Source organism: Phyllostomus hastatus, unplaced genomic scaffold (assembly GCF_019186645.2).
Source record: "Phyllostomus hastatus isolate PE091 unplaced genomic scaffold, TTU_PhHast_1.1 phas_contig_196, whole genome shotgun sequence".
NCBI classification, from domain to species: domain Eukaryota; kingdom Metazoa; phylum Chordata; class Mammalia; order Chiroptera; family Phyllostomidae; genus Phyllostomus; species Phyllostomus hastatus.
In genome coordinates, this window is record NW_025333709.1 from 21,314,260 (window position 1) to 21,338,795 (window position 24,536).

The following is a 24,536-nucleotide window of genomic DNA, read 5'->3' on the forward strand; positions in this document are numbered from 1 at the left end:
GGACAGCAAATAAAGAGTCTGGGTCCCATCCTTATCTCCACCAGAAATATGAACTTCTAAAGTCATCATCTTTGCTAAAGACTTGAGATGGTGCAAGGGTACATTACGATTAGAGTTGACTTATGCAAAAGTATTTGTGCTCCCAACTCCAAATTACACATATTAACTGTATTAGTCATACACTAGGTGACAAAACAATAGTCTGCAAAAGTGACGTAAGTTTTTCTGAATCCACATTGCTAAAAGCAGGAAGGTTTAAAAAGAATGGAAGAGGTGTAGACTGAAAACCGTATCAGTCTAATGTTGATCTGAGAACCATTAACTGAAATTGTGTACCTCTGTTAAGTGATGTGAATATAAGGTTTTAATAAGAACCAAATTAGGATTACATGTAAGAAGCAAATTTTAAATTATATGGTGATTTTCTGAAATAAAATATAATACTAGAGGGAAATAGAGCGCCCATTATCTTCTGTTAATGAAGGAGGGAAAGAAAATAATATTTATTAAAGTGAATAGTGTGCCAGACACTATGCCAGATATTTTACAGGTGTTGCTTTCTTAAATCTGAAAAACAACCCTAAGAAGTTGTTTTCATTTTAAAATGAGGAAATGGAGACTTAGAGTAACCTAATCCATATTCTGATATTATGTTATTTATGTTGCCACTAATATCAGTACTTAAGAATGTAAACTCCAAGGTCAGACTGTGCTAGTTAGCCAGTTTACTTATTAGCTGAATCCAATGGAGATTCGGTTTCTCCATCAGAATGTGGGAATAATATTATGTACTAGATTTAATGATGTAGGTGTTACATAAGAAAATGTCACTGAGATGATTAGCATAATGCCTACAACATAATAAGCACTCAAATGAAATAAGATTTATCATTGTTAACATGATAATAGGAAAGATTCCTTTATAAAGAGACATTACACATGCATAATACGAGCAGGAATCATGGAAAGTTCTGTTTCATATTTTCGAAAGTGATGAGGTCAGGCTTGGAATCCATTTCTGCACCATGGAAGTACTGTGCTCCTTCCGTCACTCTGTGCACATGAATTCAAGACCTTTTGAAATCATTCAGTCATTAATAACAAAGGGCACTTTACGTACATCTGTGAACTGCTTTGATGGCCTTTTTGTTTGTTTCATTGTCACAGAAAAAAATTTTCAAGGACAAACTGAAAACACAATCTTTGGAAAAGTGACACTGACAAACTCTTACAAAACATAATGAAAACTATTTATCAACATTCCATCAACATAAATAAATGGGAAAATAATAAACTCCTATTAAGAAACAAAATAAGGTTCTCAGCCCCTCTTCTTTTTTTTTGGACTCAGCTTCACAGACCTTGCTTTTTCAGAAATGTCTCCAGAATTCTTCAGGGACTACTTTCTACCTACATCAAACATAACAAACTAGCACATATTTAAGGAGATGCTTTGTGTATATTCAAAATAAAATAAGATGTAACACTAACAATATAAACCTTCTCAGAGACAACCTCCACTTCCTAGTCATTAGCACTAATAGCAAAATTTTTTTTATAATAGGTATGGTCAGAAAAGCTGTATTCTTTAAATATCTGAAAAAGACAAGAACTAAAAGATGTGGACGAAAACTGCTTTTACCCTGGAAATATGACATCTCAAGTGTCAAGAGAAATCATATTTTTACAGTTTAGTTAGGAACCCAGAGAAATGAAGATTTGGATAAAATCTTGATGTATCTTCAAGAGTTTAGTAAGGGTAATTGATACAGCTACAGTAAAAGTTTAAATGAAGATGGTTCCACGGTTTGGCATGTATGAGATAGAGATCTACTACCAATGCCCAGGCTCATTTACAACAGAATCCAAGGAGTTCTGGCAGGCCAACTGACTTTATAAGATGGTAAATTTTAAAAAATAATAAAACATTCATCTGTCAGCATCAGTCTGATTGCAAAGTAAATGACCATTATTTTGTAATTAGTGTCAATTACTGAAAGAGTGTTTTCACAGTGATTCAGCTGTTAGCCACATTTTCCCAGAGCATTTCCTTCCAGCAGTTTTGCAAATTATTGCTATAACAGTCACTCAATATTAAATCAATGTGTCCATTAGCAATTGCAGGAGCCTACTCTCTCTTCTGTTCTATACTTACAAGCACTCAGGCAGAAGACATTTAATTTCTATAGTGGTGATGTTTTGCATCAGTCCAAAGTTTATAGAAAGAGTGAAAGAACTACCTCACAAATAAGTGTGTTTCTCTAATCCATAAGAAGCAAATCCCAGAGCCTTCCATTCTGATGTCTAATCTAGCTTTGCCTAACCTCAGCATCATTCATAAGCTCAGCTTTACTATTATAGTGTCTATCTTTAAACTTTACTACCCTGTTTTTTCTTTGTCAATAGTCTGTGGAAGCAATCGTATTATTACTAAAAGGTTTCATTGTATTTGCATTTCAAGTGATGATTCACGTTGCACGTTGCTGTGGGTCCATGGGGAGCAAAAACAGGGCGCTGATACACAAAGTCTTGCAGGATGTGTGTTGCCAAAGGCTGAGGGATAAAAATAGTCTGGAATCCACTCCAGCTTCACATGCAAAGCTGAGCACTTAGCTCAGAGCAGAGTCATCCAAAAAGAAGGGGTCCCCTATTCTTAGCCACACAGTCTTGGGAGAGGGGAGCTTTTGCTACATTGTTTGATGGTGTGTGCAAATGTGAATGGACATTATGCAGGTAGCTAGTCATGTTTTGTGTTCCAATAAAAAGGGTTTAAAATCTCTTTTCCAGTCAAACAGTAAATGAAAGAATACCAACACTACAGAAAGAATACTTAGTTTAAAGACAAACACCCTGTGTATTAGCACAAGCAGAGCCATGAGCTCCAAAATACACAGGAGAGAATAAAATCTCTCATTGAGGCATCAGTCAATTAAGATTCATGCTGAAAAATCTTCTGGGGGTTTCAGGGCTGCTGAAGAATAATGGCGGCTGCCTAAATCTGAATCTCCTCACTCATTCCTGCAAAACCACACAAATGGAACATCAGAAAGCAAATAAAACCATTCTCAAAAATAAGCTGGGGGTGCAGAATACTATATGCTTAAGTTTATATGTAAGTCAAGAAATAAACATCCAAATCTTGCAGAGCCACTTTCAAAGACAATACCTAAAGAGAGTCAAGTAGAGACTGCATGGAAAAGAGAGGAGCTATTCTAAGCTAGAGGTGGCCAAAAGCACATAAAATCACTTCCCCTGAGAGAAATGCCTGCCTAAAGTAGGGAAAATGCTGGAAACACAGCCATGACCTAGAGAGTCAGAGCAGTGCTACCAAGGAATTGAACAGAAATGGCTTGAATGTGTGCGCAGTGAGAGTACCGGTCTCCTAAAGGCACCGTGATGGTGGGACTGAAGAAGGGACATTGAAGGGAAGATGTCTGATTACAGGAGAGTCATTGAAGTAAAGAAGAAAACGTGGTAGAAATTGGAATATTACAAGAATAAGAAGTATGATCTTAAAAGTAGAACCTTATCTCCCCCAAAAAGCAAGATCTCAATCTTTTAACCATGCACTGTACTGTCTCCCAACATAAGGTACCTATGAACTAAGTGACTTTGGGAACCATGAAAATCTTTCACCAGAAACATATGGAAATACTGTTATTGCTGGATGAGAAAGAGAGAACTTTTATAGTGAAAAACGCAGGCATCGCTCATATAAAACTGTTATAAAAATAAAACAGGAAATGTAAATCAAAACATGTAAGTATATAAAAACACTCAGAGGGACAGAACACAAAGCAGAGGAAAGTTTTAGTGCAGTACACACTTGAAAAAATGTTAAGTAAGCATTTGCAGATATGAAGGAATAACTTTAATCAAAAATTCAGAATCTCAGAAAATAGACAAAAGCAATAATGTGTGAAATAGAAGGTGAGCTTAAGAAGGAACTTTTAAAACAGACAAAATATCACATGATTAATACTAAATAGATGGATAACCTATGGGCAAATATTTGTCTGAAAATATACAAGGCATTCGGAAGAAATAAAAATGGTTAAAAGAAATGAAATAAAGATAAAATTTTAAGACATCAAAAATAAAGGGGTATGTAGAAGATCAGCTCAAAAGTGAGCCAATAAACATATAACTGAAGACTATCAAAAAGAATGACAAACTGGGGAACTGAGCTAATAATAAAGCTAGAATCTAAGAAAACTCTACAGTTTGACTCATGATACATTCTCATTGATGATTGCTCCATGGAAGGCTCACTTTTATTTAGTCATTAATTAATTGTCTTCAATAATTCAATGCAATGTTGAGCCCTTAGCCCAAAAGAAAAACTAGGACTTTGGCAAACCTATATTCAACCATGTGGTCTCACCCCTGTTGTTAATCCAACACCTGGTCCCTCCCTTAATCAATAAAAAATCATCCTGAATTACATGTTGGCCACTGCATCATCAATTTTATATTGCATTTATATGCATCACTAAAAAGTATGTGTATATAATAAAGAATACACAGAGATTATATGTGTGTATAATTTTATGTGTAAACACATTTTAATGCTCTTAATTTTATAAAAATGTCTATTGTTCTACATGATCACTTGAATTTACTTTTTTAACTTACTATTTTATTACTAAGATTCCATATTATTGCATGTAGTTTTGGTGCATTCATTTTAATAGTTATATAATAATAGCTATTACATGACTCTATCACAACTTATTTACCTGTCTACTGTCCTTTGTATGGACAGCTGTATTCCTGTTGATATGATTTTCAAATATTCATTATATCAAATGGTGATGCAATGACTCTAGCTAAATAGTAGAAATTTGTGAATGTTTTGCAGGATTAAAATTCTAAAGAACAAAAATACAAAACATAGTTCTTTTAGTGTCAAACAAGATATTGTAGAGAACAGTCAACATATTTCTAAAAGTATCACAGTACACCAAAAATCAGATTTAGTTCTCAAACAGTAGCAACGAATAGAAACTGTCCATATACTGAAAACCAAACAGAAGAGACTATAGTTGAACCACACAATATGCAAACCCTTCGTGGTCTTCATAATTCATGTCTGACTTCTCAGAAAAAATTTGGGGAAGAAGGCAGATTATTCACCTCCCTCCCTGTCCCTAGGTGCTTCTTGTGCTTTCTTCAAAACATAGCAAGGAAGTCTCAAATAAAGAATAATTAATAACTGAATGAGGGAATAAGTCATTTAATGTATCTTTTCAAACCAAACAGAAGGATACTATTTTTCACAGCATGATTAGAACCTTGTTCATTAATGGTTAACAAGTTTAAAATTAAAATATAAAGTATTTGCTCAAAATTGATATTCATTTTATTGCCAGACAGCCCAGTACAATTTACTTCAGGTCTGCTTTTGAGAAATCTCTTTAATTCTTTGTGTTAATTATTTTTACATACTTATTTACACTCACAAACAAATTTTTTCCACTTTTTAGAAATCTAGAACACATTCATATATTCTCAATTTTTTCTATAAAATAAGGGTGCTGTTTTAGTAATCTCACCCTGAAAGTTAGAGTACTGTATTCCTTCCAGAAGAATTGGTGTATGCACAAGTGACTTCATAACTTTTTTAACAAAGAGTTTATTTACTTTTATAAAAATATTATCATCTAAGTTATATTCAAATAAAAATGTATAAGTGAAAGCAGAAAAATCTTTATGTAAGTTATCTAGAAGTTTTCACTTGTATAGAATTCAAAAGAATACTTTGCAAAAAGAAAATAAATTTGGAAGAGGCAATGCTATCCTCGAACTATAGAAAATATTAAAGAATAATTAAAACTTTAAAATATAGTCACCTTAAAAGTAAAATAAATCAAAAAATGTCTGGTAGAAAAAGTAGAAATGAGATATACACAGATTACAATAGAAGAAAGTGCAAAAATCCAGTAGAACCAGAAAGAAATATCACAATCTATAATGAAACATACCTACTACATAGCAATTACTGTTTTGGTCTTAGGAATATGATTACCTTAAATTTATCTTCATTTTCCCCAGAGTGTCTATCAGTAAGTACATCTAATTCACTGATGTAATACAGGAAAAGTTCTGTGATAAAAAAATTTTTGACATTCTGAATGCACTAAAAAAATTTAGCTTATTGAATCATCCATACATCTTTTGAATCTACAAAGAAAATAAGTAAGCTTTGAATTCATGATGGTGAAGATAGGCAATCAGACAAGGCAGTTTCAAAGATCTTAAGCAAATTCCATTTATACCAATAGCAAAATTGACAGAAGTCTTTCATAACTGGTTCCTTATTTTTATCATTTACTCTTGCCCACACTAATTCAATTTAAACTACTCCGCTTCAAACACAGCTCCGTGGCATGCATTGTGGTTAGTTGGGATGCAAAAACAATAGCACATTCTGATCCTGTACAGTAAAGACCAATGCTACCATGTCTGCAAGTGATTTTAAAATACTTTCCATATAGAAGGTGTGCTATTACCTAGGTGTTGGGCAGTTTAAGATGCACTCCAGAGGCAGTCAGTTCCTTATCAGTAAGTCACATGCCCAGGGTTGCCTGCTCTCGCTTCTCAAGAGTCAGCCTCTGCAACTAGAGCTCTCTCTATCTTGGACAATGTCAAAAATGTTGCTAATTAGCAAAATCAACATTAGAAATTGGTTTCCATGGCTAAAATTAGTAGCTTATGAGGAGAATGGATATTTAAAATGACTCTCTTGGTGAAATATATATTTTTCTTAAAGTAGATGGATTCAATAGGATAGAGATTGCCCCTAATGAAATGTAAAAATTGTATCCTATTCTTCATCCTATTCCTATAGGTAGACCTATTTACTATATTCCAATAACAGCAGATGGTGGGCTCCATCACTGATTCTAAGGAATCTTTATTGACTTAGAATTCATGTAGTTTTTCAGGTAATTAGACAAGTGCTGTGTTAGTATATCGTGTTTCCTTAGGAGAAACCTTTCATGCAAGATGCATTTATGGCATCTAAATGACTAAATGATGAAATATTTTTGAGCTCACAGAACAAGTAGTGGTACTGTTTATCACAGTACCACAGTGTCTAGTGGTACTATGTGGCTAGTTTGCTATGAAGTGTCCATACAGCCACATTTGGTTTAGGACTCTCACTACAGCCTGGTAGACAGCTTACAGAAGAGTAGCTAACCCTCACCTACCATTAAGTATAGACTTCTACTGTCAAGTGACAAAATCAAAACAATTTGTTAACCTGTTTGATGTTCTTTATACAAAGGAAAACAACCATGAGTTGAAGTAATAATTGACGTGCCAGCAGTAGAGCACTTTTCCCAAGGGAATTTGGGAAAAAAGTGAGCTTTATAAAGCTTTAGAGGAGGCAGCGTAGAAACAGGGCATGATTGACAAGGAGGCCAGGGATTTCCTTACAAAGCTATTTTCCATGGTAAGGTAAGTTAGCCAAAGCTGAGTTGAAGGATCATGATTGATGTATCTCAGGTTTCCTTGACAGTGCAGGCAGACTTAGGTTTAGATTTGTAATGTGGGCTGGGCCACTGAAGGTGTCCCCCATATTGTGGGTGTTGATATACAAATTAAGTTTGTCACCACAAAACACAAATAAACAAAAACTTTAGTTGTGCTTTAATTGGCAAGTTTTAACTAGCCCTTGGCAGTAACATAGAGACATGGACCTGTGCCAAGTAAGCTCTCAGTATTTCAACATCGAAGATGTGTCCAGATAATGTAAAATCACCTTAAAATTGATACCATGGAAGCAAATGACCATTTAGTCACTACCTAAAACATAATGTCTGTTTAAAGATGCAATATCACACATTCTCTGTTAATTACTATTTGACTCAAGGATAAGAAGTAAACAAATGCAACAATAGTGTTATTTGATGACATTCAATTGTTAATCCATTCCACTAGACACTCGAGCATTTTCCACAATAGTTTCATTTTACCAAGGAAATTAATTTGTTATATGTAAAAGATTTCATTTTTCTTATTATTTCTGTGCATGGCAAGAAATAGAAAATACCAGCTATGATAGTGCCAGAGGATTTTTTTTACCTAAGAATCTATTGATTTACTTCAGATTTTAGAAAAGTATAGTTACTCTAGTCCATGATACTCAGTAACATTTTATAGTCTGTTTTTCTCAGTTTACAAGAAACAACTATATTTGGCTGCCAACTTAAATTACTCAACCAGAGAGGATAGGAAAGTAAGGCTGTTCAAGATAGGAAATTTCCTGAGGTAAGATTCAAACATTATTTTTCTGTGAACTTGTTTGTTTTTGTCAACAGTTTCTCTTCGAAAGGAGTGCTTGATTATTGCAAGATGAAGAATAATTCAACTAAGTTTTAGCATTAAGTAATTAGGCAATCCATTTAGGATAACAGTGAAAGGGACAATTAAAATCTAGCACTTGTTCAGTGAGCAATGATCTGCTAAAGGCTAAAGGCAGCAAATGCATACAAAATGCAAAAGGGAAATAGAAGGCACATTTTATTATGCACAGAAATGAAACAAGAAAATGCTGATATATAGAAAACAAATGAAAAAAAATAATGTAAAACTAATTTCATCTCCATACAACTAGAGTAATTCAATTTAAGAGAAATAAAGTGAAAGACATTGTTTTACAATACTTGAAACAAAAATAATAATTAAATATAGATTAAACATAGATTTTACTCTGTGTTAAGTCGAATTCACCAGGTCGTGAAAGAATTCTCCAAATTTCTAGTTTTGCAAAAAGACAAAAGAATACTTTTATCTTTTAACAGAAGATTAAATCTAGGCATGTCAACTGAACTCCATGCCAGTTAACATATTGAATTTAGTTAATTGTAGACTCATTAAACATTTTTAATTATTTTGACAAATTCTGGGAGTATTAGAATGATATCAAAAGAGTGGAGGAAGTAGAGAAATCTTCATAAATGGCAATGACTGATTAATTAAAACCGGTGAAACAAAAATAGAAGTGATATGCATATAAATGAGATAATGAGGAAATGACAGATCATTTAAAGATAAAATGGTGCTAAAAAAAATTTCTACACTACTAGGGATGAGAAACAGTAACATTGTCATAGCAATGGATATGTTACCAATTTTATGCTTGAACAGGTCTCGATTATCTTATTTAATTCTCACATTGACACTATAAAACTGTTCATTCTTACCTTCATTTTACTAATAAAAAGTCAGTTTCTTTATGTATCTACTCATGCTATCTGAGCAGCATATATTATGTTTTCCATAGAGACCATGCCACATATAGGCAACATCCACATATGGGAACCAGACAAGCTTGCTTCAAATGTGAAGAATTCTAAACAGACCTTTTTAGAGATAAAGGAGTAGGGTATGATTCTTGGAAAAAATTGAAATTGTCTAATAATGGCATGTTTAACTTTGTCATGCTCAATATTCATTCTGCCTAAACAGAGGGTCATTCCTTCACTCTTACTTGGCCTGGAAGGAAGCCATTGGGCAGATTTGCTTCAAGGATGCGAGACCAGAGAAAGCATTATTTATACAAGAGTATGTCCAATGATGGAATAGCAAATGAACCATGGTAGGTTTTCACTAAATTCATTATTACTTCTATCCTCAATAGCATCTTTGCTGCATGTTTAAAGTCCCCATAGAATGTCTTTGAGTGTTGGTGGAGCTCTAAGGCAAGGGATATGCAAATATAGATAACAGAGCCTAAAACTAATAGCAACACAAGGCCTCTTCATTTTTCTGCACACTTTGTAGCAATAAATCCGCTAGCTTCAAGCAAGAGAAGGTTGTAAACAGGACTTTTATTAAAGCTCACGATTTGACCCTCTAGGAGTCATATTTGAAAACTGGTGATAATTATGACTTTCAATTACAAATAAAAATAAAATTGTTATCAGAAAACTTTGATAAGCCAACCATAGAAATAATTCATATGCATGTGTGTGTTCGTGGGTAAATGAATGTAGATGTATGTCTCTGTGTATGTGTATCTCTAAACTATCTCGGGACCTGACATACTAGAAAAACAAATAACTTCCAACGTGACAAAAATATATCATGCATTTAAGGAAGGAATGAAATAAACATATTTTCATTGAAGTCTAAAAATATTAGTTTGAAATAAATTTGGTTGAGATTATATATTTTAAATTTTCTTAATATATAGTTTTTTGTTCATTTTTCAATTACAGTTCCCATACAATATTATATTAGTTTCAGGTATACACCTCAGTGATTAGGCATCCCATAACTTATTAAGTGATCATTTTGATAAATCTCACACCTGTATGACATCATACATAGTTATTAGAGTATTATTGACTACATTTTCCATGTTGTACTTTACATCCCCATGACTATTCTGTAATTACCAATTTGTACTTCTTAATCACTTCACCATTTTCACCCATCCTCCCCACCCACCTCCCATCTGGCCATCATCAAAATGTTCTCTGCATCTATGAGTCTGTTTTTCTGCTTAGTCACTTATTTTATATTTATAGATTTAATGTCCATAAATATGTATTGCCCATAGATATGTATTTATTGCTATTTTGTTGTTCATTTTTTTATATTTTTTCTTTCTTTTTAAAGAAGACCCTTTAACATTTCATCTACTATCTATTTGCTGGTGATGGACTACATTAGCTTCTTCTTATGTGGGAACCTCTTTCTATGTCCTTTGATTTTAAATTATAGCTTTGCTGAATAAAGTAATCTTGGTTGTAGGTCCTTGCTTTTCATTACTTTGAATATTTCTTGCCAATCCCTTCTGGCTGCCAAAGTTTCTGTTCAGAAATTAGTCGACTGTCTTATGGGAGCTCCCTTGCGGATTACTAACTGTTTTCTCATGCTGCTTTTAAGATTCCCTCTCTGTCTTTAACTTTTGGCATTTTAATTATGATGTGTGTTGGTGTGGACTCTTTGGGTTTACTTTGTTTAGAAATATCTGCACTTCCTGTACTTCTATGTCTATTTCCTTCACCAGGTTAGGTAAGTTTTCCATCATTACTTTTTCAAATAGGTGTTCAGGTTCTTGCTCTCTCTCTTCTCCTTCTGGCAATCCCACGAATGTGAATGTTGGAATGCTTAAAGTTGTCCCAGAGGCTCCTAATACTATCTTCATTGTTTTTGGATTCTTTTTTAATTTTGCTGTCCTGATTGGGTGATTTTTACTTGTCTTATATTTCAAGTTGATTTGATTCTCAGTTTAATCTACTCTACTGTTAAATTTCTATAAATTATTCTTCATTTTAGGTAGTGTATCCTTCATTTCTGACTTGTCCTTTTTCATGGTTTTCATATCCTTTTTTATGCTGTTGAAATTCTGAATTCATCTACTCTTCCCCTATGTTCATTGAACATTTTTATAACCAGTGTTTTCAATTCTGAATCTACTGGATTATTGGCCTCTGTTTTTCTTAGTTCTTTTTTCTAGAGCTCTATGCTGTTCTTTCATTTGGGCCATGTTTCTTTGTCTCCTCAATTTGGCAGCCTTCCTGTCCTTGTTTCTATGTGTTTGGTAGAGCTGCTATATGTCCTAGCTTGCTAGATTGACCTAATATAGTAGTTGTCCTGTAGTAGCCAGTGGCATAGCCTCCTCATTCACCCAACCTGGGCACTCAAGGTGCACTGCCCCCATGTGTGATGTGTATACTATCCTGTCGTAGTTGAGCCTTGGCTGCTGTTGGCAGATCAATGGGAGGGATTTATCCCCAGGTTGATAGGCTGCAAAGACTGGCTGAATGACCACCATGGAAGGTCAGCTGTTCAGGACCCACCCCATGAAGAAGGGCTTACTTCACTGGGGCTCTGGTCCCCACTGAGCCTACCCCTTTAGTGTGTCACTTATGGAGGTGGTTGGGTAGTGATACTTTGACATGGCCTAAAGCTTTACAAATATTTCAAAGGTGTGAAATAGAAGTGAAAGCAATTGTTTAGCATAGTTCACAGAAATATGACATAATGATAATTTTAAAAAGGAAAAATTCCTTTATGTTACCCCCAAAACATCATAATTTCATTAAAAAGAAAGTGAAACATAATTTCCATGTTAGTAGCTTTGATTCCATTAATATAATTAACAAAATCTTATATTGACCTATAAAATAATGCGCATTTGGCAAAAGACTTGAGGACTAATGCTAACTATAGTAACAACAATAATAACAATAGTTAATACAATTTGGCAATCACTGTTCTAATTTACTTAATTTTATAATAACACTGTGAGATAGACAATATTATTATTCTAATTTTATATATGAAGGAACTGAGGAAAAGGGAAGCAAAGAGGAATAATAATGCCTAATCATTTGTATTTTTGTTACTAAATATATCTAATATTATAATGTAATAATTCACATCAAGATAACATCTGTTAGGCATGCAATAAGAAATTATTGTTTTAGCTACTATTAACAGTGTAATAAAGTTATTGAAATGCATAATTTCAAACTAAATATGCCCATTCAATAGATTTGTTTGTAAAGCATGTAGATCATGCTTTATGTTAATATACCATTGGTTTTATAACTCACACCAGAGAATACATGATAATCCACAGGACACTAGTATTATTTATTTTTTCAGTATCCTTACAGTTGATATCTATGGACAAGACATTAATTATAACATTAAAAAAATAATTCATTACTGCATGTATTCAGGGTAAGAACCATTCTAGGCCCTGGGGATATAGCCAAGAGCAAGGCAATTAAGGCCACTCTACATGGAACATAGTTCTAGTGAGGAAGGAAGCTATAACAAACAAACTTTATTTATCATCAGGGCTCTCCAGAGATGAAACCAACAGGGCAAATAGATGGATAGATAGATGATAGATAGATAGATCGATAGATAGATAGAAGTAAGTTTATCGTAAGGAACTGGTTCATGACCTTATGGAGATTATGGAGTCCAGCCAGTACACAATATGCAGGGTGAACTGACATCCTGGAGACCCAGAAATTCCAAGTTAAAGGCCATCAGGTTCAAGAACCAAGAAGAACTGACATTTCAGTTCAAGCCTGAAAGCCATCTCCTTTTGCTGGGGTTGGGAAAGGTCAGCCTTTTTTTAGTCAGGCCTGCAACTCATTGAAGGAGTCTCACATTACAAAGATAATCTGCTTTACTCAAAGTCCATTGACTTAAGAGCCCATCTCACTAAAATCCACCCTCACAGAATGCCCAAAATAATGTTAAACCAACTATCTAGTCACCCCATGGCCCAGCCAAGCTGACACAAGATTAACTATTGCACAGTAAAATAACATCTTGGAGAGCAGTGGGATTTGAGTGGTCAGGATGTCCTCCCTTGGGAGGTAATGATTAAGATGAGATCTGGATGACAAGAAGCGGGCACCCAGAGACAGTCTGGGAAGGAAAGCAGCTCTGTGAAGGGAAAGAAATGTAGAGTCAAGAAACACAACAAAGGCCCATGTGATTGGAGCCCTGGGGACAAGGCGGACAAGGAATGGTACCAGACAGGATTGAGAGAGGTTGTGTGGGCAAATTAAATGAGAATTGAGTGGGATGGAGAGTTTCTGCATAGTCCCCAGCAATGGACAGCCAATAAATCCAGGAAGTCGGAGCTGGCTCCAGCAGAATTCTTCCGCACAAGCTATTTGTGTTGTTGGAAATAATGTTCCTGTACCTATAATCAGTTACTAGCAGCCCACAGACATTTACTGAGTACCGATTATTCGCCAATGACTAATCATTGGAGAGTCAAAGAATAATGACACAGCATCACTACTCTCAGTGCATTTCAATCCCAGGCATCGAGAATATTACAAAACATAATTGTCCTTACATTTATTCCCTAGTCAGAAATTCTCTTGTGGTACAGAAACTTCTGGTTAATACATGGGATTGCTAATTCTCGGGGACTAGTGATGAATTTATATAAACAAACAAAACCAAAGATAGAATTGTTAACAGCTTAAACATATTTTTTGCACTTACTGACGAGAGTTTATTTGAGTGCATGATGTAAGGCAATGAATTTTACTTTCAGACTACCTATGAATATCTGAATAAGACAATAGAGCATATTCTGTATTTGCATAATTTAAATTAAATTACACCCATAATGAACAAAGCTAAAAAACACAAATCAACTTGAAATCTTAAGTAACAAATTCTGGCTTTGACTCAATGGATACTTGCTTTCAATTTTAAAAAGTCTCAGCTATATTAATAAAGAGATTCAGGAGGTTTAAAATCCTATTTTATAGACATTGCCCTCTGTTAAAAAAAATCTACCTAAGTAACAGATAAATAGGTAGACTTACAGATATGAGCATTTTTACTGACCTCAATACAGTATATGTGCTTCTTTTTTATTTGTGGCTGCCAGGTCAGCACTTTCCCATTTCTGTGTATTGCACATCTAAATTCCAAATCATCACAGGACTGGGGCATTAGCTTCACATTTATAACATCTCCTGAATATTCATACAAATTGCCTTTGAAAATACTCTCATTAAAAAAGAACTGAGGAATAGTCCTTGCAAAGCACTTTAAAAATATGAACCTTTGTGTAAATGCTAAGTAGCATTTTTATTAGTGTTAAACATTAAACCATAGCAGAGGGAGCAATAAACTTAGATTTATGGCATGGCCAAGGAAGAAAAATATTTTCATAAGGAGCATCAAAGGACACTAAAAGGAGACTCAAGGAACAAAGCCACACAATGCTGTAGCACAGGAAAAGAGTACCAAAGAGCATGCCAGGCTGTATTGCAGGAACCCAGTCTGGATTCCTGACATTAAGGTGCAATGCCTCAACGTCAACAATAATGATTAGAGTAATGGGCTGAGGAGGAAAGGCATTTAAGCTGTTTGCAAATGGAAGCCCAATAAAGAGTAACCCCCAATTAGACTGTTAGTCACCCAGTTTTATAAGGGTAGCCCAGGATTTGACATTTCTTTTAGGAGACATGCAACAATTTGACTCACTTCACCATCTTGTATAAAATAATGTTGTTAGGATCTTCTAATAAAAGTGGCTCTGCCATCTCTCACTCAACGAGCAAACATGCCTTTTTTTCTCTTGGTCATCTCTCCTCTGTTGATTCCAAGTAGTTCAAGTTTTGGGATAGTTATTTTTATTGAGAGTGAGTTCTGGCAACTTGCAATTTGTTCCTGGATGACACACTGGTGAAAGGCAACTCTTTTACAAATTCCAATCCAAGAAAGATCTTTCACTTCTCATTGCTAGGGAGCTGACACATAAAACTGTGGTCAGGGCCTCTGGATGCCACTGTACCTCTGTCCTGGATGGGACCTAATACTCCAGGTGATCCTGCTCAGGTCATTCAAGCAGTGAGAAATGATAGTCCAGCCCTTGTTAGCCATGCATGACTATTGTCTGTGCTCTCAAAGGATAGCCTTTACAAAATCCACTACAGAGCCCTATCATTAGAGCCCACGTCTTCCCTAGGGAAAGTTATTCAGGTGAGGTTAAGTTGTCCTCCACCTTATATATTCAGAGCCACATTTATCTTGTGACAATGTGGCTCTATGCAGAAGCAAGCACAAGTGATAAACATCATCTATGTTGCTTTTTAAAAACTTCAGCATCTTCATTGATTCTCCCTCCCATTGAGTCTAGGTCAGGACAAACCAAGTTCATGCTGACAGGACTATTTCGTTTTCAGGGTGAAGGAAATGAAGTTCTGGGTTTTTGTTTGTTTGTTTTTGTGTGTGTGTTATGTTTTATTTTTCCCTAGCAGAAAGTCTCTAGGCTCCACACACAAATTTGACCATTCTTGTCCCATAAGCTTTCATGGTTCCTGTATTTCCTTTCTGTCTGAGCTCACTCTCTCTCTCTCTTTTTTCATCTCTCTCTCTTTTGCACAAACACAAAGATTTTAAAATTTGGCCTTTGTAGTTCCATTTACATGGTTTATTCTACTATAATGTCATCACACAAAAATTATGCCTAGTATATCATTTTAATATAAGTTATATCTCTCAGGGATGACATAAATTATCACTGAGCCTTCAATAGCATCTCTTTTGGAGTTACGCAGATAATCACTGAGTGTGTACAATACTTTTTGTTGAAATTAATTTTGAAATGCTTTCTAGTATTATTTGTGAGTGTTAAAGGTAATTATGATCAATACTCTATGGTAGGATAATTAGAAAACATAATGCTTTAATTCATATGTTAAAATATTTTTTGATTGGAGAAATGCATCATCTAAAAGACATGCATTTGACTAGAAGTCATTTAATAGAACTTCTGTCCCTTGCACAAACACAAGCTACCCTGGTCCTCTATACCAGCCACTCAGGGGTGGGACCTGGTTATCCTTGCCTCTGTCCGCTCTCTCTTGCCTACTGGCCAGGACTATCAGGCTTACCTATCTCCCCCTTGGTAATAAGCCTTTTATACAAACTGTTGATCATTGTTCCTGAGCCACAGATCTGCTCTCAGTCACAGACAGGTCTCAAGGCTGTGTTTACCTTCCTGTTCATGTGTCTTCACATCCTGGAATTAAATATAAGGCTTTATTTCATTTTAACTATATAATATTAAGCTTGGTAGAAGGGCAGTGGGTGAGGTTCTAAATCCATTTTTGTCTGTACCAGATTCCACCGACAAACTCCCACCAAAACAAACTGGGGCAATAGAAGGTAAATTTACTTCGTGACAGTTGTCCAAATGGAAAGCTCATATAATGGCAGCTAATGTTGCTAAACTCAGAACAATGCTTTCAGAACAAGAGAATTGGAACAGATTAGCAAAAAGTCTGAAATAAATACATGAATTGAACATATCTATTCGTGTTGAATGCTAACTGCTCAATAAGCCACTTAAATGATGAAGAGACTGAAGAATTAAAGTCAAGTAAGTATGCTTAAATTAATTACATACGTAAAAGGAAAAGCCAAAGTCATAAGAAAAGGCAAAAGTCTGTGAAAATAGAGCAGACATATTTGGAAGAAAAACAACTTTTGGAAACACCACAGTTAATGGGATGAAATATTAACTGCACGGATACAGCAGCACATTGAAGATAATGAAGAGAGAGTTAGTGAAGTGGAAGATGTATGGGAAGAATTACCCAGGAGGAGGCACAGCCATGAAGAACAGACATTAGGAAAACATTTGCTACATGAAGGGTAAAATGTGAAGTTCGAACATATCAGAGAATTTCAGAAAGGAGAGGATAATAGCAATATCATTGAAATTATAAAAGCTAAAAAAAGCCCAGAGTTAATATAGATGATTTGTATTCTCAGACTGAAGAAACACATTTAGTCCTGAAAAAATAAATAAATGAAAATTCAGTGTTCTTAATTGCAGAACACCAAAGTCCATTAAAAAGTATACTTAAAGGAACCAGATATATAGTAAAAATAATCCACAAAGAAAAAGAAAATAACAGATAATGAGCAAATAGGAAATGTGTATCTTGCTAAAGATTGATAGTAAATATATTTTAGATTAAAAAAACAGTGTTCAATTGTAACAAACACATGCCTTAAGAACTACTGAAGAAGGAACTTTAAGATAAAGTGGGCACAAGATCTAAAGAAGAATGTTAAATGCAGATTGGTGGCAGAGTGGTTATCAAAACTGGGTGGAGCTGTTGCTGGAGGAAATAGACATCCTCTACTCTCCTTGGTCAGATAGCAGAATCTCGGGGCCCAGGGATAAGCAGGACTGAGCCTCTTGACAGCAGCAAGAAGCTACAAAAGATGAGATCTTTATCCCTGTACCCTTGTAAGATTACAAGGGCCTAGAATTCTTCTGGGACTGGAAGGGGATGTTAGCATAGGCAGCTAGTTAAGTATTAACAAAATAGGAAGGATCCAAACTGGCTAAGCTTGATTAAGTCTGGAAGCTACAGCTTCACAGATACCCCAGCAGACAGATGCATCCTCTATCAAAGGGACATTAATCCCAGAACAAGCAGGAAAGACCAGTTTTCCAATCTCTCCAGGAACAACCAGCTTTTTTGTTGGAACTACTAAGGGGAGGGATAAACAGTAAGAGCAAAATTCCTTTACTGGGCGCATGTACAGTAGGAGCAAAGATGTTGCAAGGGAAGATCCTTCCACAAAGCTCAGGCACAGCAGAAGCAGGATGACGGAAGCAGAACCTTGAGGCATATAGCTGAACCATAAGACATGGGTCCTCAGAGCCAAAAGGGCAACCATAAAGGGGAGGAATTGCACCTAGGAAAGCCTTGGAAAAGGATGGGAGAGGATAAAGGCATGAAACCCTGCAAGATCCAGGAAAGGGACTGGATAGAGGGAGGGCTCAGCATAGCCCCAGGAAGGATTAGGAAAGAGGTTGGATAGTTTAAAAGACAGCCTGCTTGTTTATTCCCCAAACCATGAAAATGTATGGAGATTAGCAAGGACCGAGGAGCAGTTGCTACTAGAGCCTGCCAGCCCTCTGCATCCTTGAGAGTGTATTATGTTTTTTCACCCCAGTAAAACTTGCCACCACACTTAAACTCTTCCATGCATGTGTTCCTGAAATTCTTTCTCATGACTCCCCAAGGATGTATTTTCTCCACAACACAAGAAACAAAACATAAATTCGGAAGTGATTATATTTAATTCATTAGATTCCAAATATGTAAGTCTACCTGATTATATTTAGTAAGTTAGAATTACTTAGAATTTGTTGTATTTTGTATTTTTTGGAAATAGATTAAAAATATTAGTGTTAGATTTTTTTTTAGGTCAAATATAAAGTTAAAATTTTAAGGCTAGCTACCCATATACATACTACAAATGCACATAAAACCTATAAAAGTTGGATTCATCACATTCAAACCAGAAGATGAAAAAATTTCTAAACAAAAATATTTCAAACAATCCAATGAAATTAAACTACAGCAATAAATTTAAACATATTAGTAATAAATTAGCAATCGAATTAATAATAAATGTAAAAGGGTCAACTCAATCAGACTTGGAAAAGAACCACATAGGAATGTGTGGAAAAGATCTTCAAGAGTACCAAATTTAAGAGAAACAAAAATTCAGATAAATAGTGTTTATAAAAGACATAGGAAAGATATAAGAAAGCACAACAATAGTAAACAAAAGAGAGAAGTTACCTCAGGCAAATACTAAATAAAAGAAAACTTGTGGAGTTATGAACCTGTTGACAAAATGGACTAAAGAGAAAATATATATATGTAAAAAATATATATATAAATATATAAAATTCATAATAAACATATAATAATATATACTAGATATATGAAGGATGGGTTGACAAGATCAATAAATAAAAAAGAAAAGTTTCACTGGGAAAATATAGCAATTAAAATATTCTACTAAAATAAACATAGTAAGAAAATAATATATCTATAATCACAGTGGGTGGATAGAATTTGATTTTCTTCTCAATAATTTGTTTATCAAGGAAACATAGAAAGAGAAAGACAGAGAAAAAAAGGAGAGAAAGAGAACGAGGGTTTGATTAAGAAAAATAGGAGTAACCAACTAGATGCATTAGAAATATATAAAACCCTATGCCTATTAATTATATGCCTAACAATTTCTCCTTCAAGCAAACGTTGAAGATTTTTTTAAACTGATCAAATGCTTGACTGATAAGCAAATTTTAAAAACTAATAATACAGTGATATTATACAGGCTACCCATGTTTCTGAATAACACATAAATTTTTAAAGCCAATTTAACCAATTTTAAAAGCCAATATAATAATTTCCAATTATTTGGAAATTAATATATAAACATTTTTAAAGGATATATCAAAATATATAAAAATGAATATAAAATATTTAGGACTGAGAAAATAATTCTATATGTTGGAAATTGTGAACTATTTATCTAAAGCAATTCTTAGAGAAAATTTTGGTGCTTTAAAATTAAAGGGTTAAGTGTGACACAAAATTTTATTACCAGCTCAACAATCATTCACTTCCCCTCTCTTTATTCTTTGACTTATTTTAGAATTTGTATTTGTAAGAATGGAGAAAGCTATCAGGAATAAACCATGACTGTTCTAAATGAGTCAGAATAACCTTATTACCATTTATAAAGGTGGGCATGTATCTAGTCCTGGCCCATTAACATGTGGAAAAGTCTACCACAATGAACCTCAGAAATGTTTCTATACTAATAACACAGAGTGAATATTATAAGGTGAAGGCTTTTTCTTTGGCAGCATGTTGGTATGATAATGTGGCATTCAAGACTACAGTACCTTTAAAGCCACCCTGAAACAAGCGTAACATAAAAATGTAGCATGAGCATAAAGGGCAGAAAAAATTAAAAAGCTTGGGCCCTAGATGAAACTGTTAATAGCCGGTGAACTATTCTGAAACTGCCCACTGTAAGAATTCTTCCATATTGAGATATTCAATATACATGGGATTTAATCTGATGTTTAATTGGATGTTCTCCCTGTCAAATGAATACTCCTAAAATGACATAGCATCCAAGGCAAGAATTTAGAAAAAGGACTACTGAGTACTTCCAAACAAAAAGAAGGAAGTAAATAACAAAAACAGAAAAAATAATGTAAGAGAAAATGAAGAAATATGAACAATATCAGACTAGTAACATTAAAAAATTATATTATAGATAAAATCCCAGGAAATGTAACCAGTGGAATCTACATATACACTAATTAGAATTAACAATAGCATTCAGCAAGTTACATGAACAAAATCAGCCTATAAAAATCAACAGCATTCCTGTACATTAGCAATAAATAATTAGTAAAATGTTCATAAATATACTGTCACAAAAATAATGATGTACTAAATAATAAAACTAGCAACAAGAATCACAAAATGGAATTGAAAGATGTAAAAGTAAAAAGAGAACTATAGAGATATGTTTTTTTATATATGGGACAATATCATTAGGATGTCAATTTTTCTCAATAAATTCAAAGTTGCTCCTCAAAAATATTTTTAAAGTTTTTTTTAAAAAAAACTGATTCATAGGCATACAGAAAAGAAAAAATCCAAAATGCCTGAAGTTATTGCCTTCATTTGAGTCAAAGATATGACTTCTGAAACATGTACTTTTTGGTAATTATTGAGCTTTCTTTATAAATCAGTATATAAACTATTTTGTTAAAAAATCAACATATTTTAAAACAGTATTACTTTCTCTCTGCAGCATAAATTCCCCATTGATCATTTAATTAGAGCTTTTCTGTGACAAATCAAGTTGTGGTTGTAAGGATGCAGTCCTTTTGCAGACTCACTGGGCCCAGAGGGCCATGTGCAAGGCAATCACTAAGCAACTAATCTACTAGAGGCAAATTATTCTTAAATCTATTTCTGGATATCATCTTAGTCAAGGCAATTCTGAAGAAGAATAGGTGAGAAAATTTGCCCTAACAAAATATCAAAATTCAGTCTAAACTTAAATAAGTAAGAACTAGCAACTAGTTTTAAAACTGTTATGTACAGAATGGACAATGAAATTAAACAGAAACTCCAGAAATATATCTAAAATAGGTATTATGCATATGATGACATTAAAGTTGATAAAAGATGGATTTGTCAATAATTGGCACTGGGAAAACTAGTGTCCTATATCAAATAAATAAATAAATAAATACTACCTCATAGCAGATTTAAATGCAATTTCAGAGGATTAATGGCCCCAAAGGTATAAAAAAATAGTCTATAAAACTTTTAGAAGAAAGCATTGAAGGCTATCTCTCAAATAATTATTTAGGTAAGGAAGAAGTCTTAAGTATAAAAGGACAAAATAAAGGAATGATCAATATATTTCTGCTATTCATCCCCTCCTTGTACCAAATTTTAGTTCTTCAAGTTCACAGCCACATCCCAACCTCCAGACATGCTGATCTCCTAATCCAGAATGTCCACCTTAATCCTGGTCCCAGCCTTCATCTCAATTAACTCCAACTCATCCTTCAGTTCTTGGCTCAAATGCCCAATTTCCTTAAGGTAGCCTTTATTGACATCTCCAACCAAAGAATAATTTAAGTCTCCCTACCAGGTTGTAAACTCCTAGGATATTCCTTTCTTAATATCCATCACTGTCCATTATTACATGTTTATCTGCGTGGTTGTTCAATTAACACTTGTATTCACCCATGCACACACTCTAACCCCAAGCTCATCAATGCCTCCAACAACTAAAACAGCACCTAGGGCAAAGAAGACATTCCGTGTATGTTTTCAAGATAATAAGAGACTTGTTTCAGTGGAAAGGTGAGGAGAGATGTGGAAAAGTCTTGATAAAACCTTTGTGTGAAGATGGAATGTATGCTGGGAATATGTAAATATGTGGCATTTAGACATCTGAGAAATGTGGACAGCATTTGCAGCCCGTCAAAAACCCGTGCTTCCCCTATGAATCCCACCGGTTGTAATCACTTGATCATTTAACCCACTCTCCTCATCTATTTGTAATTTACTTTGGGACAGGTCCCACACCCTATTTATCTAGATGCTATTCATTATTTCATTTTTTGTGAGCCTGGCAGATGAGATCTCTTCTTTCATGTAGATTTTATTTTTAATGTGAGGAACAAAGGGCAGAAAGATAAAACATTAATTAAAAGTATCAAATTTCAGATAATGATTGAAAAGTGTTTGAGTAATACATAAAAATAAAACAATAAAATTCTTGAGACACTGGGTTATATTACATACTCACTAAGGCTTCACTGAGGGGGTAACATTTAAGCTTATGTTTCAACATGTGCCTCTAAGCTTCTAATATGCTGAGGGGGTTTATAATGTTAGTAGCTGCTTGATAACTGTGTTAGATTCCAATGAGTATAAGTGGAATCACTTCAACTCCTGATAGCTCCTTGTAGCTTTCTATCACTAAACTAGGGCAAGAGATAAAAAGTTGTCTCTCTAATAGTTAAGTAATGTTTTATTCATTATTAATCAAAGAGAGAAGAATGCCACTGCTGACCTACCTTTGGTTTTCTAGCTTATGAAATATAAGTAGTGACCCTCATTTCCAATCCCAGGGCATTCACCAAATTTTCTTTTACTAGTACTGTCTATATTCTACCAAGTATACCCACACAACTCTAATCAATTTATCCTATTTAACTCCTCACTCACAAGCCTGCACCCAGTTACTTCTATTGATGTTTTGTTATATTTTCTAGCTAATACACAAATACATCACTCTTCTAGTATCAACATTGTCGACTACAGCGCTAAAGCAAATTAAAACAATTACTAGATTTTCTCTGTGCCATTATAGAGAAGTGTTCCCTGTTGTAGGTTTCTATGCTGTATAACAAATTAGCATAAATTTCATTGCTTAAAATGACACAAATTTACCCTCATTTTCTGTAGGTGGGAAGTCTGAACATGGCTTACCTGGCTTTTCTGCAAGGCTGCAAGCAAGAGAATGACCAGGACCAGTGCTTACCTGGGGATACATCCAATTCCACTCAGCCGGGTTGTTGGCAAACAGAGTTCACTTTTGGGGGGCATTTTCATAGTCATTTGTTTCTTCAAAGCCAACAATGTAGATGGAGACACTTGGCAGGGGTATCCAAACTTTTGGCATCTCTGGGCTACACTGGAAGAAGAGTTGTCTTGGGTCACACATTAAATACACAAACACTAATGAAGATTGATAAGCAAAAAAAAAAAAGTTTTAAGTAAATTTACAATTGTGTGTTGGGCCACATTCATAGCCATCCTGGGCCTCATGCAGCCCATGAAGGGGTTGGACACCCCTGCAAATCTCGAGTGAGTCTGTTAGCTGGACAGTGTCTTCTTTAATATAACACAATCGCAGAAGTGACATCCTATCCTTTTTGTCAAATTGCATTAATTAGAAGCAAGTCCCAGGTCCTTCCCGTATTTCATGGAGGGGGTTGCAGGAAGGTGTGGATATAGGAGGTAAGGGTCATGGAGAACACTTCACAATCTATCCACCATGGGATTTCTTTAATGTTCTCTGTTTTTAGAAGATCTTTTATGTACTATAAATTTTATGCTTAAAGTCTTCATCACATATGTTCTTATCAATAATTATAGAATTACAAGATAGCCAGTATTTAGGTAATGTTAATCTCAGACTTCATCTAATATACATCTTTTGAACAGCCTAGTGAGGTAAGCAGCCACAGAAGCAATAGCAAAATAACTATTTTATGCCCAAGGAAATAGAAGCCCAGAACAGTTATCTACAGTCAAAATCACATAATCTAAAAGTGGCAGAGCTGAAATCTGAACACTGGTTTCTAATAATAATTTCAGTGTTTCAATTTACTATTTTGCTTCACTAGAAAATGCACAAAGGCTTCCTCAAACTCAGCAAAATAGATGTAACTCCAGGAGACACAGAAAACCATTTGCTGTCTCTAAAATTATTTAGTGTGTCTTTTTTACCAGTTGATAATTGGAGGAAATTAGGAACACTTTATTCCTGCCATACAGAGAAAAGGGAGTATAATTCTTCTTAGCATTTCCGTGCTAACTGCTTCTTCTAACCCTTACCCCCTCACCCAGGGCCTGTATCATATC